Genomic DNA, 15381 nt, shown 5'->3' on the forward strand with positions numbered 1-15381 from the left:
CATACAAGAATGAGGTTGAAAATTATCTAGGAAAAAAATTAAAATTTTAAGGAGTGATAGAGGTGGTGAATACTTTTCCAATAATTTTAATTTGTTTTGTGAACAACATGGAATTATTCATCAATATTCTGCACTTAGGACACCCGAACAAAACGGCTTGGCTGAAAGAAAGAATAGAACATTTGTAGAAATGATAAATGCCATGCTTATTCATGCTAAGATGCCATTTAACTTGTGGGGTGAAACTTTATTAAGTGCGTGTGGAATACTTAATAGGATTCCTTCAAAATATACTAAGGTTTCTCCTTATGAATTGTGGAAAGGAAGAAAACCGAACATTGGATACTTTAAAGTGTGAGGGTGTCTTGCCTATTGCAAGAACACGAATCCTAATAGGACCAAATTAGGTCCAAGAGGCATTAAATGTGCCTTAATTGGATATGCAAACAATAGCAAATCTTATAGATTACTAAATTTGGAGTCCAATGTGATTATCGAATCCAACGATGTGGAGTTCTTTGAGGATTCGTTATCTTCGGATAATGAATTGAGGGGAAATCTTGAAAATATCCCTAACTCAAGTGGAACGCGTGATGAAATATCTTCTAAAGATGTTAATGAGTTTAGTCAACCGCGAAGAAGCAAGAGAACTCGAGTTGAGAAGTCTTTGGGACCGGATGAAATTGATTCTCAACTTATTTCCTTTTACTTAGTAGAGGGAAATGAGTTGAATGTTGTGAGAACAATTCCTTTTGTTCTACAAGTTGAAACCGACCCTAAGACTTTTAAAGAAGTTATGGCTTCTCGTAATAGCGCCTTTTGGAAAGATGCAATTAAGGACGAAATGGATAATGTCCAATAATACTTGGGAACTTGTTGATTTACCACCGGGATCCAAACCTATTGGATGTAAATGGGTATTTAGGAGAAAATACAATGTTGATGTATCCTTAAATACCTTCAAGGCTAGATTCGTAGCCAAAAGATATCGACAAAAGAAAGGAATCGACTATTTTGATACTTATGCACCGGTAGCTAGAATAACATCGATTAGGATATTATTCGCTTTGGCTTCAATATCTAACTTACATGTTCATCAAATGGATGTCAAGACGGCATTTCTAACGGAGATCTCGATGAGGAGGTCTATATGGAACAACCTAAAGGGTTTGCCCTACCTAGAAATGAACATAAAGTGTGCAAGTTGGTGAAATCTTTATATGGTCTGAAGCAAGCACCAAAGAAATGACATGAGAAGTTTGACATAGCAATAATATCATTCGAGTTTAAACATAATAGCATTGATAAATGTTTATATTCTAAAGTTTGTGATGATTATGTGACATTTATATGCTTGTATGTTGACGACATGCTAATTATGAGTAATCACGTGGACGGAATAGAAGAAACAAAGAGGTTTCTTTCTTCCACATTCAAGATGAAGAATCTTGGACAAGTGAATATCATTTTAGGTATCAAATTCATAAAGACTAGTAGGGGTTACTATCTAAGTCGATCACATTATATTGAGAATGTGATAAATAAGTTCAAACATTTGAACATACAAGAATGTAGTACTAACCGGATATAGCTTATGCAATAAGTAAACTTAGTAGGTTTACTAACAATTCGAGTAATGATCATTGGAAAGCTATTGTGAGAGTTCTTGGATACTTAAAGAAAATCAAAAACTTGGGCCTACAATATATTAAATTCCCGGCGATATTGGAAGGATTTACCCAACTAGTTGGATATCTAGCACGAGTGACAGTAAATCCACTTCGGGTTGGGTATTCACTCTTGGAGGAGATGCTGTTTCTTGGAAATCAAAGAAACAAACATGTATAACACTAGGGGTGGGCGTGGGTAAGTTCAGTTCGGTTCTAAAGAGAACCGAACCGAACCAAAATTTTCGGGTATCTAGTAAATAGAACCGTCGGGTCCAAATATAATTATTGAGCCGCTCGGGTTTGGTTCTGTTCGGTTCGGTTCCCTTCGGTTCTATACTATAATTAAATTTTTTAACATTTATAACAACATTATATAAATACAACTAAGATACATTCAATGGATTTGGAATGTCAGAGACTAGTAGACTACCTTATTCAAATAATCGCTATGGTCAAAACTTCGGTCAGCGGAGTTCACAGCGTCGGCCGACGATTGTATAGGTTTTGGAATGTTAGCGAGGCTGCGAGAGTGAGTGCGAGAGTCGAGACAACGTTATGCACTTTAGTGTAGGTGTTTAGGGTTATTTAGTGGATTGGATCTCGTTGAGCTAAGAAATGAAACAATAAAATGGGTAACTGGGCCAAAAATTAAAAATGAAACAAATTATTGGACCAAAAATTTGGATTTAGAAATTGTTAATTTGTTAATTTGTTTAGAAAAAATTAAAATTAAAATAATTTGATTTACTCAATATAAAAAAAATTAGAAAGATTCGGTTCTTCAGTTCTTGGTCTAGAACCGAGAACCGAACCGTACCCGTCGATTTTCAATTCAGATACCCGTTCGGGTATTTAATTTGACAAGAATCGTCGGGTTCGGTTCGGGAGATTTGCCCAACCCTATATAACACACTCGACCATGGAATCTGAATTTGTAGCTTTATCGGATACCGGAAAAGAGGCTGAATGGCTTAATGATCTCTTATATGAGATACCTTTGGGATCAAAGAATATCTCTTCAATACCTATCATGTGTGATAGTCAAGCCACATTAGCAAAGCCATATAATGAGGTATACAATGGAAAGTCTAGACATATGAGTCTGAGACATGACTACATAAGGAAATTAATTAAAGATGGAATAATTCCCCTAAATTATGTAAGTTCAATTAAGAATTTAGCGGATCCTTTAACTAAAGCACTAAATAGAGATTTAGTGGCGTCTACTTCGAGTAGGATAAGGTTAAACTTCTTAACTAAAAAGGTCCACCAATGACGACAACCCTACCTGTCATTACTCAAAAAGTAATCCACAGGTTCAAAAGGTAACAACAAGTCATTCGATATGTGAATGGTTGCAGCATTGTTCAAATCTGCAATGACCCTATCCTAATTAAATAATGCTGGTTGTTACTGAAGTGAGGGTTGAGCTTAAAACTCTTAATGAAGTTCAGTGTTAAAACACAAGTACCTCTAAAAGTAACAAAGGTACCAAAAGAACTTCACCTAGACTAATTTCGAGGTGGTGCCGCCTCAATAGAGAGTTGGAGTTTCTCTTTTAAAAGCTTTTCGAATAGGATGAGCGCAAGGCCATAAAAGCGCTAAGCGAGTTGAGGAACTTGAGAACACGTGATACTTATGTGCGTGTTCTTACCGGTATTGTCACAAGGAATAATTGGTTCAAAGCTTCCATGCTACCTCTAATTCCGACTTTACTTTGTTTAAATTACACTATAGTTAGATTCAAATCGAAAGATATCTAATCCTTATGCATAAGTGTCGTCTTTTTGAATATGTGATCTAATTGATTTTGAACAAGTGGGGGACTGCTGAATATTTGTTCAAAATCAATGGAATGATAATGAATTAATTGTTGGACTCAATTGTGGAATTGGTAGAATCAAAAGAAATTGAAAAATGAAAAATTTTGATTTTTGCCTATGCGTACGCACAGGCTTATTTTTGTGCGTATGCGAGATGTGCTTTGGCAAAATCAGAATTGATTTTGCTTTTACTATGCGTACGCACGGTACGCACAATTTATACTATGCGTACGCATAGTGTTAAAAAATAGCCGTTGACTGATTTTTCAATTTGAAACTTGGGAACCGTTTTGGATTAAAAGTTGCCACTTTTCATTTTGTTTTGGCACCATTTCGTGATGTATTGATTGAGGCCTATAAATAGATGATGAATGATCAATACAAACATATTACAAACAAGAAATACATACATTTTTCCACAATTAATCAAATCCATGCTATAACTCATATTCATTTCTTCTTTATTGTGTTCATCAAATTTTGACGAAAAATTTCTCGTCCTTTGTTATTTTTGCATCAAGGCTTGTTAAAATCCTTCAAACCATTTGCCATAACACCCTTAAGCATCTGGAGAGGGGGCAAATATAGTTTGAGGACAACGATCCCGTATTCAAGCCTCAAATTCATTCTTGACGTATTTCGTGATTTCTATTCATTTTGTTTTCATAATTTTGTTGTTGTTTCTCCTCCAACCCCTTATTTTCCAACAAACAAGCGCCCAAAAAATCTGAAGAATCAACTTATCATATACTATTGAAACTATGCAGATGTTTCAAACAAAAAGAGAAGAGGAAGGAGAATCTAGGCATATCCACTGCCTTAAAAAATCGCCTAGTTCCATTCATTACAAAAAACAAAAGGCACACAAAATGGTGACAAATTAAATCAATTGTTTAAAGTCAAAATGGTCCAAAACTATGGTCAAAGCTAAACAAGGAAAAATGTGAGTCATCATTGACAAACAATTATTATCCTCACATCATTATGACCAATCTAAAATATCAATATCCCTATAGCAAAGTTACATGATCGTCTGATTAAAAATGGATGTCGGTGCTATGCGAAAGTAGCTTAGCAAGCAAGAAACAAGCCAAGGTCAGAGCAAGTACCTCTATGAGAGTTTTTCTTCTCTCTGCAGCAGCAACAAGTGTTTCGATGTTTTGAGTAGACCCAAACTCTGTCACATAAATACACTCTCAAACCAAATGTCCAAGTAATTGAAGCCTAAGAGAAAACTAGAAAAAGTACACATTCATATACACATAAAAGGAAAATGGACATTTTACGATCAGAAGTAGCAAAAAATACTGGTAGAGGTAGCTTTGGATAAATGAGCAAAACCCAGAGTGGAAGAATGGGCTAATGAAGCATTAACAGCACTGTGTGGCTGCATGTTGGCATTGTATAAATCAGTTGAAAGTCTTGCTAAAAAAAATGAGGGCACTGAACAACTGACGCGAAATCCATATTACAAGCAAGTAAAAGTAGGCTTTGTAGCAGCACTTGCCTTCTGAATGCCAGCAATATCACTTGAAGGAACAGGAATAGGTTGTCCTGCAGTGGACGATGCTTGCTTCATGTAATTAGACAGAGTTGTAGTGGTTTTCCTCTCTAAGGAAATTATCTGTCTTTGTGGAAATTGAAATGGAGAGGGAGCCTGCAACCCAGTTTTTGAGCTACTGCCTAGTCCAATTGACGAGCCCGGCTTCTACATGTGAGTAGAATATCAACCTTTAGCCACATGTAACATCATAAAGCAAACTATGTACCTATATATTATATATATGGATAGTAATCTTGTCAAATACATGTGCGTGTGGACTAATATTTTTTCTCATTTTCAAAAACAGGTGGCATCATCATACCCGACTGAACAATGGGCTCTTGGAAAAAAGTGGTCGAGAGAAGAAATATTAAGAAGCGATTTTGTAGAAACAGATACAGAATAGAAATCGAGGATATTAAATAGGCGATTAAGCTCACATCTATTGAGCACAATGACCTTCGGGAGTATTAATTAAGATGGTTAATCATGCTTAACAGAGGCTGCTGCATAGGGTTAAAACTAATATTCAAGGTAAAATTCCGAGAAAGAGGTAAATAAAGCAATTAAGAAGGATTTGAGCATATGTGGTTTAACATTCCAGATGTTCCATGATAAAGAAGAGAGGAAGAACAAGTAGCCGACCACAATTACTCAAACAGAACTTAGTTCACTGAATCTGGGCGGCAGCCGCTAAAATTCTCTTTTGCACAAACCCAGCGCTAATAATTCTTATTTATAAACTTAGTGGTTGAGGCACCAATTAGGCCGCCACAGGGTTTAAAACACTCAACACTCCTCCCAGTGCATGATGGACAAGAAATTAAGATTTTGTTTTCAGAATCTTAGTGTACTTTAAGATCATCACTTATAATGCTAAAAATTCATGCACAATACATTTTTTATTTATGCATCAGATTTTGTTCTTATTTGGCATATTTTATCAGTTGAATAACTTGGCAAATTATGTAATCAAAACTGTGCCAACTGAAATACCTGCTATCATCATCTCTAAAAGGAAACCCAGATTCGCTTCTTGTCTTTCATTTTTATAATCATTTAGTTGGTTAGGGTGGCAAACCACAATACTTTTTCATGTGTGTAATGCAACTGTACCAAATTTAGGAATATTTAATATTTATGCAGCTAGACTATGCAGACGAAGCATGGGGACCCTGCCCAGGTAAATTTCCATGTCAGATATAGGCACATCTTGACACATGCAGATTTGATCAACGAGAAGAAATTATTACGCCTTAGTATCCTTCCCTTAAGTTGTCCTCAATTAGTAACACCAATTTTTTTGAGACTTTTGTACACCCCCAAAGCAGAAGCCTCTTCTTGAAGTTAATATAAGGAAGCCGCTACTACTTAAATGGCCATTACTTAATGGACATTAGGCCATATAAAAGAAAATAAAAATATTAACAACCACCTTGTAGTCTTAGTGCTGTAAAATAAATACAGGTACCCAAGGAAACAGTTATGAAAACCCCGTGTTTTATTACCAACGAGAAAGGGCACAACAACTGCAATTGACTAGACAAACATTCAAAAAAGAAAGACACGGAGAGAAGCTGCGTCTTAACAAAATGTACTAATCTCAATATCAGCAAATGCCAAAACTCGTGAATTAGAAATCTCTAGCATTGAATTGACTTAGCAAAGGTTAAATCAAGCTTCTTGTCTAATTATGATTTGCACAAATGCCATGTCAAGTGTGTTAACAAACTGTCAACTTATGCAGCATATGCTACGACCTTTGGGGCAAGCAACATCATGTTTCCAGTGTAAATTCAAAAATGAACGATGCAGTTCAAGGAAGCATCACTTACCATCACATTGGCTGTAGAAGCTTGACTAGGACCATGATTACGTCCAATATCTGGTTCTGCATGCACTGATGAAATCCCGGAAAGTACCAGTTCAACAAGTGCGACAAGCTCTGGATGGGTACCACGCAAATGAGATATTTGCAATATATGATTGCAGTACTGTGGCCATTCAATTAGGCGGTCCACAAACTGTTCCAGTGCCCTCGTCCCAAAGACAAACATCTGCACATTGTAAAACCATTGATCACATTTAAAAAGAAATAATAATTCAAAAATCGGAAAAATGACTTCAAAAATATTTGAACTTTTGAGTCTGCAGGTTTCCGCAATGCATCCAAAACAGCCCGCAAAGCAATGCCAAGTGCAAGATGAGTTACTAGTTGATGCTTGATGACAGACCCTGAAAACAGAAATAGAAAATTTGTACCGACAATCTTAGATACAAATAATATAATAAGAAGTGTGTCTTTCCAAAGGCACTAATGCCTTATGAAAAGGTACAATTGGACAGTATAATAGGAAAATTTGTGTATTTTTTTAATTTGAGGGTGTAATAGTTTAATTTGTAGATTTCACATTATTATCGATATCTTTGTGCTCTAATTGACCTAGAAATTTTCTGTTTTATGGAGCTATCACATTGCGATGTGCAATCACATCTACTTCATAATTCGTCAGTATTCATTTAGTCGAACCAACCCACATGTCAAACTGTCCACCAAGTCATAAGACCAGCCTTCAACCCTCTACACCAATTATTAACTGAGTTCTGCAACCTTTGCCCAACCACAGAAATAGATCTTGATACCATGTAAATAAAAAATTTAGAGACGGGGGGATCTAGATTCAAGTTGCAATTTCAGCTTCAGAAAACAAAGTCCCATCAACTCAACCATGAATCTAAAATAAGAAGTTAGGAAGAAAACAGAAAAGGAAAAACAGGCCCGTGAAAATAGAAGATGACGCATAATCTTTTGAAAAATTATATTCTCTGTGGTCCTCAACTGCGAAAGGTATCTATCAAGATTTTGGAATAACATTTATTGAAAGGCAGAGATGAATTACTTTACAAACCACGCGTAGATACTCATGACAGAGGGCAAACATGGGTGATGAAAAATGTCTTCCACAAAGAGGTTATTGATCCATTAATCTAGACGAGTTAGCTAGCAAACGCAAGGCAAAATGGCATACAGCTTATCCAGCTAATTAAACAGTAAGATAAAAGTAACTAGCCAAGTAGAATATGAAAATGAAAAAAGAGGCAAATCAAGGGTTGTGACCTCTATAAGTTCATTTTAAGCAAGGATATCTCTTAACTAATACAAGAAAGAAATATATGATATGTTCATATAATCCTAAACCAAATGAACTGATCTGTGGATTGGATAAGTGGGAAGAAGAAACTAGCTTTTGATTACAATGTTAAAATATATAATAAGAACTCACCAAAAAGAGTTGCAGCAGTTTTGAGTTGCTTTTCAGGGTACTTGGGGAAGAATTTGTATACCTCAAACAGATTAGCGATCATGCACTCAAAAATAGATTGTTCCCTATCAAAATGTAAAACATTTTTAATTGAATTCTCAAATCTTCTCAAATCAAATCTTCTTAATTGCATGTAAAACACTCCACATAAACATGATTAATTAGATCTCCAAAGCTTGCTACGCAGCCCCAAAACTAATCATCCCTGACATTTAATATGAATATTCATAACTTTTAACCGTGATTACCATGATTGATGTTTGCTCTCTGCTAAATTTAGAACTAAGATCAGTCAGATGGCTACATTTCTATTTAAAATCACATCCAAAATGATGTACCCATGCAATATCTATAATTCATAGTATGCGCATCAAATTACAAAGGACACTAACAGACACTTGCATAGATTCAAAATAAAAACCATGGCAATGAAAATGACACATTTTAATGCTTGATCTAATGCCGAAAGACGTGATCATGAAAAGAACAGTCATATAATATGGACTCATAGGGTCACAAGCACGAGGAGGCCATGGTGGGAACTGAGAGTTCGTGCATATGTTCACACTAAAGACGAACATGAGCAAGAAAATTGACCTTTTTCCGGGAGATGCCTTGAAGCGACCAAGCATTTGAATCATGGTATCAATAGTCAGCTGACCAGAAAACAATTGGTGGAAGTATGAATTTGATTCTGTCTCAATGTCATCAGCATAAACACCAGTAGTTGAGTTGGCACCCCCACCATTCTTAAGTTCCAAATTAACATGCACATAATGTACATGCAATTTTTCCATTTCACCAGACAAGTGACTGCAGGAAACTACATTGGCGTGAGACTGAAGGACCTGCAGACCAGAGGTTGAAAAGGATAAAACCAAGATTTGGAAGACAGCAGCCGTGCATGATTGAACACAACATGGAAGTGTTTTGGGGTAAACCTTAAAGTAGATGGAAAAGGTCTCCAAATAATCATTCATATTGCCACCAGGGAGATGAAAGTGGCTAGTAGAAACATCTGGAGCTCCAACCTGAACTTCCTTTAGGAACTTGAGGCGCTCCTGACAGCATCAATATCAGTTAAGATAAGTTTCAGGAATAGTTTCACAATTTCTTATATTTCACCAAACATCACATGCACTAACAAGGCTGTGTCATCCAGCTAAATTTGCATCTGAATGATTGGTGCTGCTTGTGTTTAAGTAATAAAATTATTATATGTACGCACTTGTATAGTTGACAAATGGGGCTGCTTTTTACATATCAGTAGCAAGATGGAGGAGAGGGATTTGAAGACAAGAAAGTTACTTTACCTCGTAGAAAGAATCTTTATATGTCCTCAAATTAGTACTCAACCATTGCTCAAGGTCTATGAGAGCTTTCCTAGAAGCAAGTGAAGCAAGTCGAATACCAAAATGGGAAGGTACCATATCTAGAACTGTGGATAGTATCTACATTAACATAAAAGAGATTAGTAAAAATAATGGATGTAAAGATGCAAAGCTAAATCCTAAATCATCTGTTCTTTCTTGGGGTGTGGGGGAATTCAAGAGGTGGAAGGGAAGGAGAAGAAGATGGTTCTGTAAGGTGATAGTCAACATATTGGAGCAACATCAGCACCACTAGACCCACAACAAAAATTCAACATTAAATCAAGTGTAGCAGTCTTCTAGAAACGCGGAAGTGAATCACGATACTGCATCGTTTAACAACTTGACAACAACCTAAATCATGGTACCAAACAATGAATTCCACACAGATATATATTACTCAGATGAAAAACAACTTACAGTGGAAATGGCAATTAGATACATGAATCCGACACAAAATTTCAAAAGCACTTCATCCAACTACATGAAACTCAGTTCAGAATGCTTGGAGCTAGACATATCGATTGCAAGACGCGTAAGACTGCGTTATTTACACGGAGAGGATGGAGAAAATGGCAGAAAAATCAAACAAATACTCAGTTATTTTCAGTTGAGAATAATTCCTCACAAAATTGTGTGGAATTTCTGTAGCTTATTGGTAACAGAAATACTGTCTAACATCTAAAAGTTTGCTATTTAAGTCAGACCTTCAGTTCCTTGCAAGCATCCAAAACTCTGTTCATATTGTCTGGATCAAAGTTCACAGCATCAATAAATCCTCGCAACAACATGTTAGGATTGACTTGCCACAGTTGGTGTATTACTTTGTTGCTCGAAGCATTTTTAAATACCATGGGAAAAATGGCAAATGACACTTCATACTGGAGGAGATTGTATGCAGTCTGCAATCCAAATAACAAGGGGTATTGATTTTCCACATGAAAAAAAATATGTTGAATTAGCCCGGTAGAATCCAAAGCCATCGGATTGGCACATAATTCGGCAATCTGAACCCTGCAGAAGTTCTTTCCTGCAAATCAAGCAGCACAAAATCCACAAGCAGAGATAAGCAACACGGGAAAAATGATAATACAAGGGAAGACTTGTATTGTTGACTTTCATTTCTGTTTTTAATTCCAAGAAATTTTCAACATTTCAATTTTTCCACACTTTATATCCAGGGTCACCAGACAGAGATGAAACTAACCACACATTCTGATATCAAGGTTTTCTGAATCTGACAAAGCAAGACCAAGTCCTATTCTCTCAGATGCTGATAAGTGTAATGCATCAGACAGACTCTGCAGGGATTCTTCATTGACTGCTGCAGTCTTCAGTGATTCACAGAACACCGTACTGAAATTAGGTTTAACCATGATGTGTTTAAAAAGTGAAGCATACACAGGATGCACATGCACGTTCTTCAAGTTGTTACCGCAAACATTAAGGTGATACAAACACGTTTGGAGGACCAATATGCTTCCGTTGATTCCATATGCAGAATACTGCCACACGAAACACAATTCCAGAAAAGGTTAGCAGAGAAGCCAATGAATCGTGATTTCAGAACTGGATAGGTAGAAAAAACAATTGGTGCAAAGTTCTTATCCAAATACATCACTCTCCTTTCACTAATAAATCATTGCTGTCATCTTCCAGGTTTATTTATTCATTTCTATAAGAAATAAAATTTTAATAATCGTGTTTAAAAAATAAAGTTTGAAAACAAAAAATGGGCCTGTTCTTCCAACCAAGAACAACTAAAGTTAAGGAAAATCCTGAAACTACTTAAATTTAGACTCCCATAAAGAAACCAAAAGTTATGCTCTCCCATAAATCACGAAGCACTTGTTTTTTTTCCTTCAAAATTTCTGGTGTTCCTTTTCATCCAAATTATCCAGAAATAGAAAAAAATGTTTTCCCTGTAACATAATCCAACTTTCTTGAGCTAAAACCTATAGGTTTTCTTCAAATAGCCACACCTCTCAAGAAAAATCCAGTCAAGACTAGCTTCTCTTCACAAGTATCAGAATAAATATCTGGAAACATCACATTTTAGGATAAATGATTGATACGTTCCTGTATCCACTTTTCTCCAGATATTTAATCGTCTAAAGAACAAAAGGCTAACCCCAACATTTGGAGATCTCCCTTTCTCAACAGCCTTCCTCCATCGGTCAAAAGTTACAATCTAGTGCATCAAGTATTAAAGAACCAAGAATGCCAGCACATCAAAGTGTATCAAGTTGATTCAGTACATAAAAGAAGTGTTAATCATGTATACACACCCCTTAATGACATAATTCCACAAGTACCTCCATTTCAATCAGTGTAACATGACATCAAGAAAAAATGAATTAAGTTCCACCCCTGGCCTATTCTTAACAGCGGATAAATGCTTCCCACTTGAAGCATTTTTACTTGGCCTAGATAAAATTCCTAATTCAAATAGCACAATATGAATTTAAAATCGTATACCTGCTTATATACCGTGTCAAAATGAGTGAAATCAATGCATGTAAAATAGAACAGAATTGTCCAAGATAAAATTAGCATTGAAGCCTAAAGGGACAGAATGGAACAGAGCAGAGCGACGGCATCAACCTTGCAGGTTTTAATTTATTGTTTGTTTGTCAAGAGCATTGAATAGGTAGGGGTACGGAATAGGGGTATTTTCACGTATGCCCTTGGGCTAAAATTAGTGTAAATATTGATAATGTAACCCCATTATTCATACTGAATAAAATATCTCACTTTGTTCCTTGTGAAAATACGCATATCGCTAAATGCAAGATTGTATGTCATGTTAAACCACAAATAAGGGAGAAAAGATAGGTAGTTAATTTTAAAAAAAAAAAAAAGGTTGGGGTTCAACCTTGAGGGCCGCCAACGCTCCGCCCTAGAGCTTTGTAAGGGAGGTAAATCGCGGAATATGTCCCAACAGGCCAGGGAACAAGAGCTGTCTATACACTGCACCTACAAGGAATCCAATTTCATGTCTCAGGAATCGAACCCCCACACTGTGACTGCCAGCAAGGCGTGAGAAAACCTCACTCTTGTCCTTTGCACCACTGGGTTATACCCCGAGGGGCGAGAGGTAGTTAATTTTAAGCTGGATGGGAAGTGGTGTTTCCAATTGCATGTGAGCGAGTTATGTGTACAAACTGGCTATTAGAATTTGGGAGGGATAGGGTGGGTCTAACGATCCAGCCTCTATGTCCAAGCCGTTAACTTTCATACTGTCTGCTGTGGAAGAGCTTTCCAATTAGTACCAGGATTCAACTTAAATCATTCTTAAGGGGAAGATCAAATATTCAATTACTGGGGACGCGAGAGAATCCGTGGAGAATAAGATGAGCTCAGGCTCAAACTCTCCCACAACGGACAATACGTGAGCTAATGACTTGAACATAGAAGTCAGGTCGGCAACAACTGGAATTGGTTGCTTGAAGCAAAGATTTGATAAGTGACATTTAACTGTCAATTTTTTGGGTAAAGGTCAATGTATATTTTGTCTTCATCCATCACTCACTGCAACTATGGAGAAGACGACAGGCAGAGGGGAAAAAAATGGGGGAAGGGAAAAGCTAAACGTTAGGGAAAAGTAAATATCAACAACATACTTAAGAGGATAAAGATATTTGTACTCACACATTTGTACAAAATGTTTTACTCACTCTCACATACATTTGGGCCCCATATGAAATAAAAAATGCCAACATGTGGCCCCCACCCTCCAATTGTGAGTATAAGTAAACCATTTTGTACACAAATGTGTGTACATCTAGTACTCTCCTGTTTGAGAAGGATGGAGTTCTAAAATTAGGGTAACACCTATAGGTACAATTGTACAAGTAGCACCAAAATGGGTAATAGAGAAGGATAAGAAATACATCTACTTAAATTGAACTTCAGTCACTAAATGTTATGCAAATGGAATTTTGAAGAATCATCCCCTTTGACAACGATTGAGAAATTTCAGCTCACATTCAACAAATCCAAATGCTGTAAGTGGGATAGTACCCAATCCACATAGCATATAACATATTTAACAGAAACCCAACAAACTTAAAATCTCTCTAGAGGTTCACAACTTCAAAAAATGTGATAGTCCAGTACCAAATAAATTTCGAAATTGGAACAGAACAAAATTAGATCTAATATTTACATGGAACAGATTCATGCTCAAACCTACTGTGGCTCATTTGTACAAAAATTGTTTAGATTTGACAAAGTCTTCTTAAATTAATCTGCTGGTAAATCAAAAGAAATATATTGTTGCATAAGTCCATGTGCTGTTTGTCTTTGTAACCAAAGATAAACAAGATTTTACCCAAACATTAATATTAACGATAGTAATACTTATAAATTACTCTTTACTGAGATTAGGCCCCCATTGGACAACCAGCTCTTTCATTGTGTTCCCTCTGCCAATGCAAACTTCAGGTGGCAATGCCTTTCCATGGAAATTTCAAGAGAAATAACTGTAATCTTCTCGATTAATACCATTCCTCGAAAAAATATTTGAAGGAAATATTAGCCACTTGTTGGCAACTCAATTCCATGGCACAAAACTGTATCCAGAATTAGAATCCTAGCCCCGGACCATATTTCCATTTGATGGCCTCCTTTCAGCATACACACATGCAATTTACGAATAAGATGCTACGACCAGTTTAAAATTCACTAGTTCAATTACAACATATATTCTGATAGTTTCTCTTACCACCTTGTAGGACATAGATAATATAGGCATTTGACAATCTCTTGCTTTATTGAGGAGTTATAAAAATCTAGGAATTAAAATTAAGCACGCATATTTTTTACATTAGAGAAAAAAAAAATGATTTCCATGAAACATCGGTACTCACCAAAGCGAACACCGCATTACGAATAACTCGAGTACAAAAAGAGCAAAATTAAGTGAAATTCAGCTAATCCACAAGCAAAACCAGGGTTTCGCTGAAATCCAAGATCCACAGCCAAACCAAAAAACACACAATAAAATGACAAATGACAACAATACAAATACATGCATCTATCGTATACGTGTACGTATACATGCACTTGCGTCTATGAGAACAGAAGTAAATACCAGATGAAGTTCCTGGAATACTGTATCGGAGTCGGAGTCATTCAAGCTCTGCAGGAGATATCGTATCTGACCGGAAACTCGGGAGGAGAACGGAATCATTGTGAAAATTATTTCACTTTCCGTTTTTCAGTGAATTGAGAGAATGCTAGGGTTTTTGAGACGCAGGAATTTAGATGAAATAAGGTGTGATCAGAGCCCAAAGAAAACAGAATACTGTGATGGTCGAGAAAGAGTGAGCTATTTATGTGATTGCGTGAATCGGAGTGAGTCACGCAGCTCGCGCCGACGAGAATCATGTTATTTGGCTCTCCTTTCTATAGAAATTGCTGTTTAGGTCTCTAACCTTCCCAAGAAGTGCAAATAAATCACAAACATTTATCCATGATGACAATTTTCCCTTTATTTCATTATATCCATAAGGTATTTTTTTTCATGGTCCAGACTCACCTAACAAATAAATGATACTTAAATATTAACAAGTTTTTGACGTCCTAAAAAAAGAAGTGCAAGGTACCACAAGATTCCAGACCAATTCTTTTTATTTTTTTATTTTTTTT

General features: G+C 36.3%; 1 pseudogene; it reads right to left on the reverse strand.

Moving 5' to 3' along the window:
* The window catches only part of LOC111411542, a 31992-nt pseudogene extending 16856 nt beyond the window's left edge, over positions 1 to 15136 (reverse strand).
* Positions 15137 to 15381: the final 245 nt, after the last annotated feature.

The sequence above is a fragment of the Olea europaea genome, chromosome 15 (genome assembly GCF_002742605.1).
Source record: "Olea europaea var. sylvestris chromosome 15, O_europaea_v1, whole genome shotgun sequence".
In the NCBI taxonomy this organism is placed as follows: domain Eukaryota; kingdom Viridiplantae; phylum Streptophyta; class Magnoliopsida; order Lamiales; family Oleaceae; genus Olea; species Olea europaea.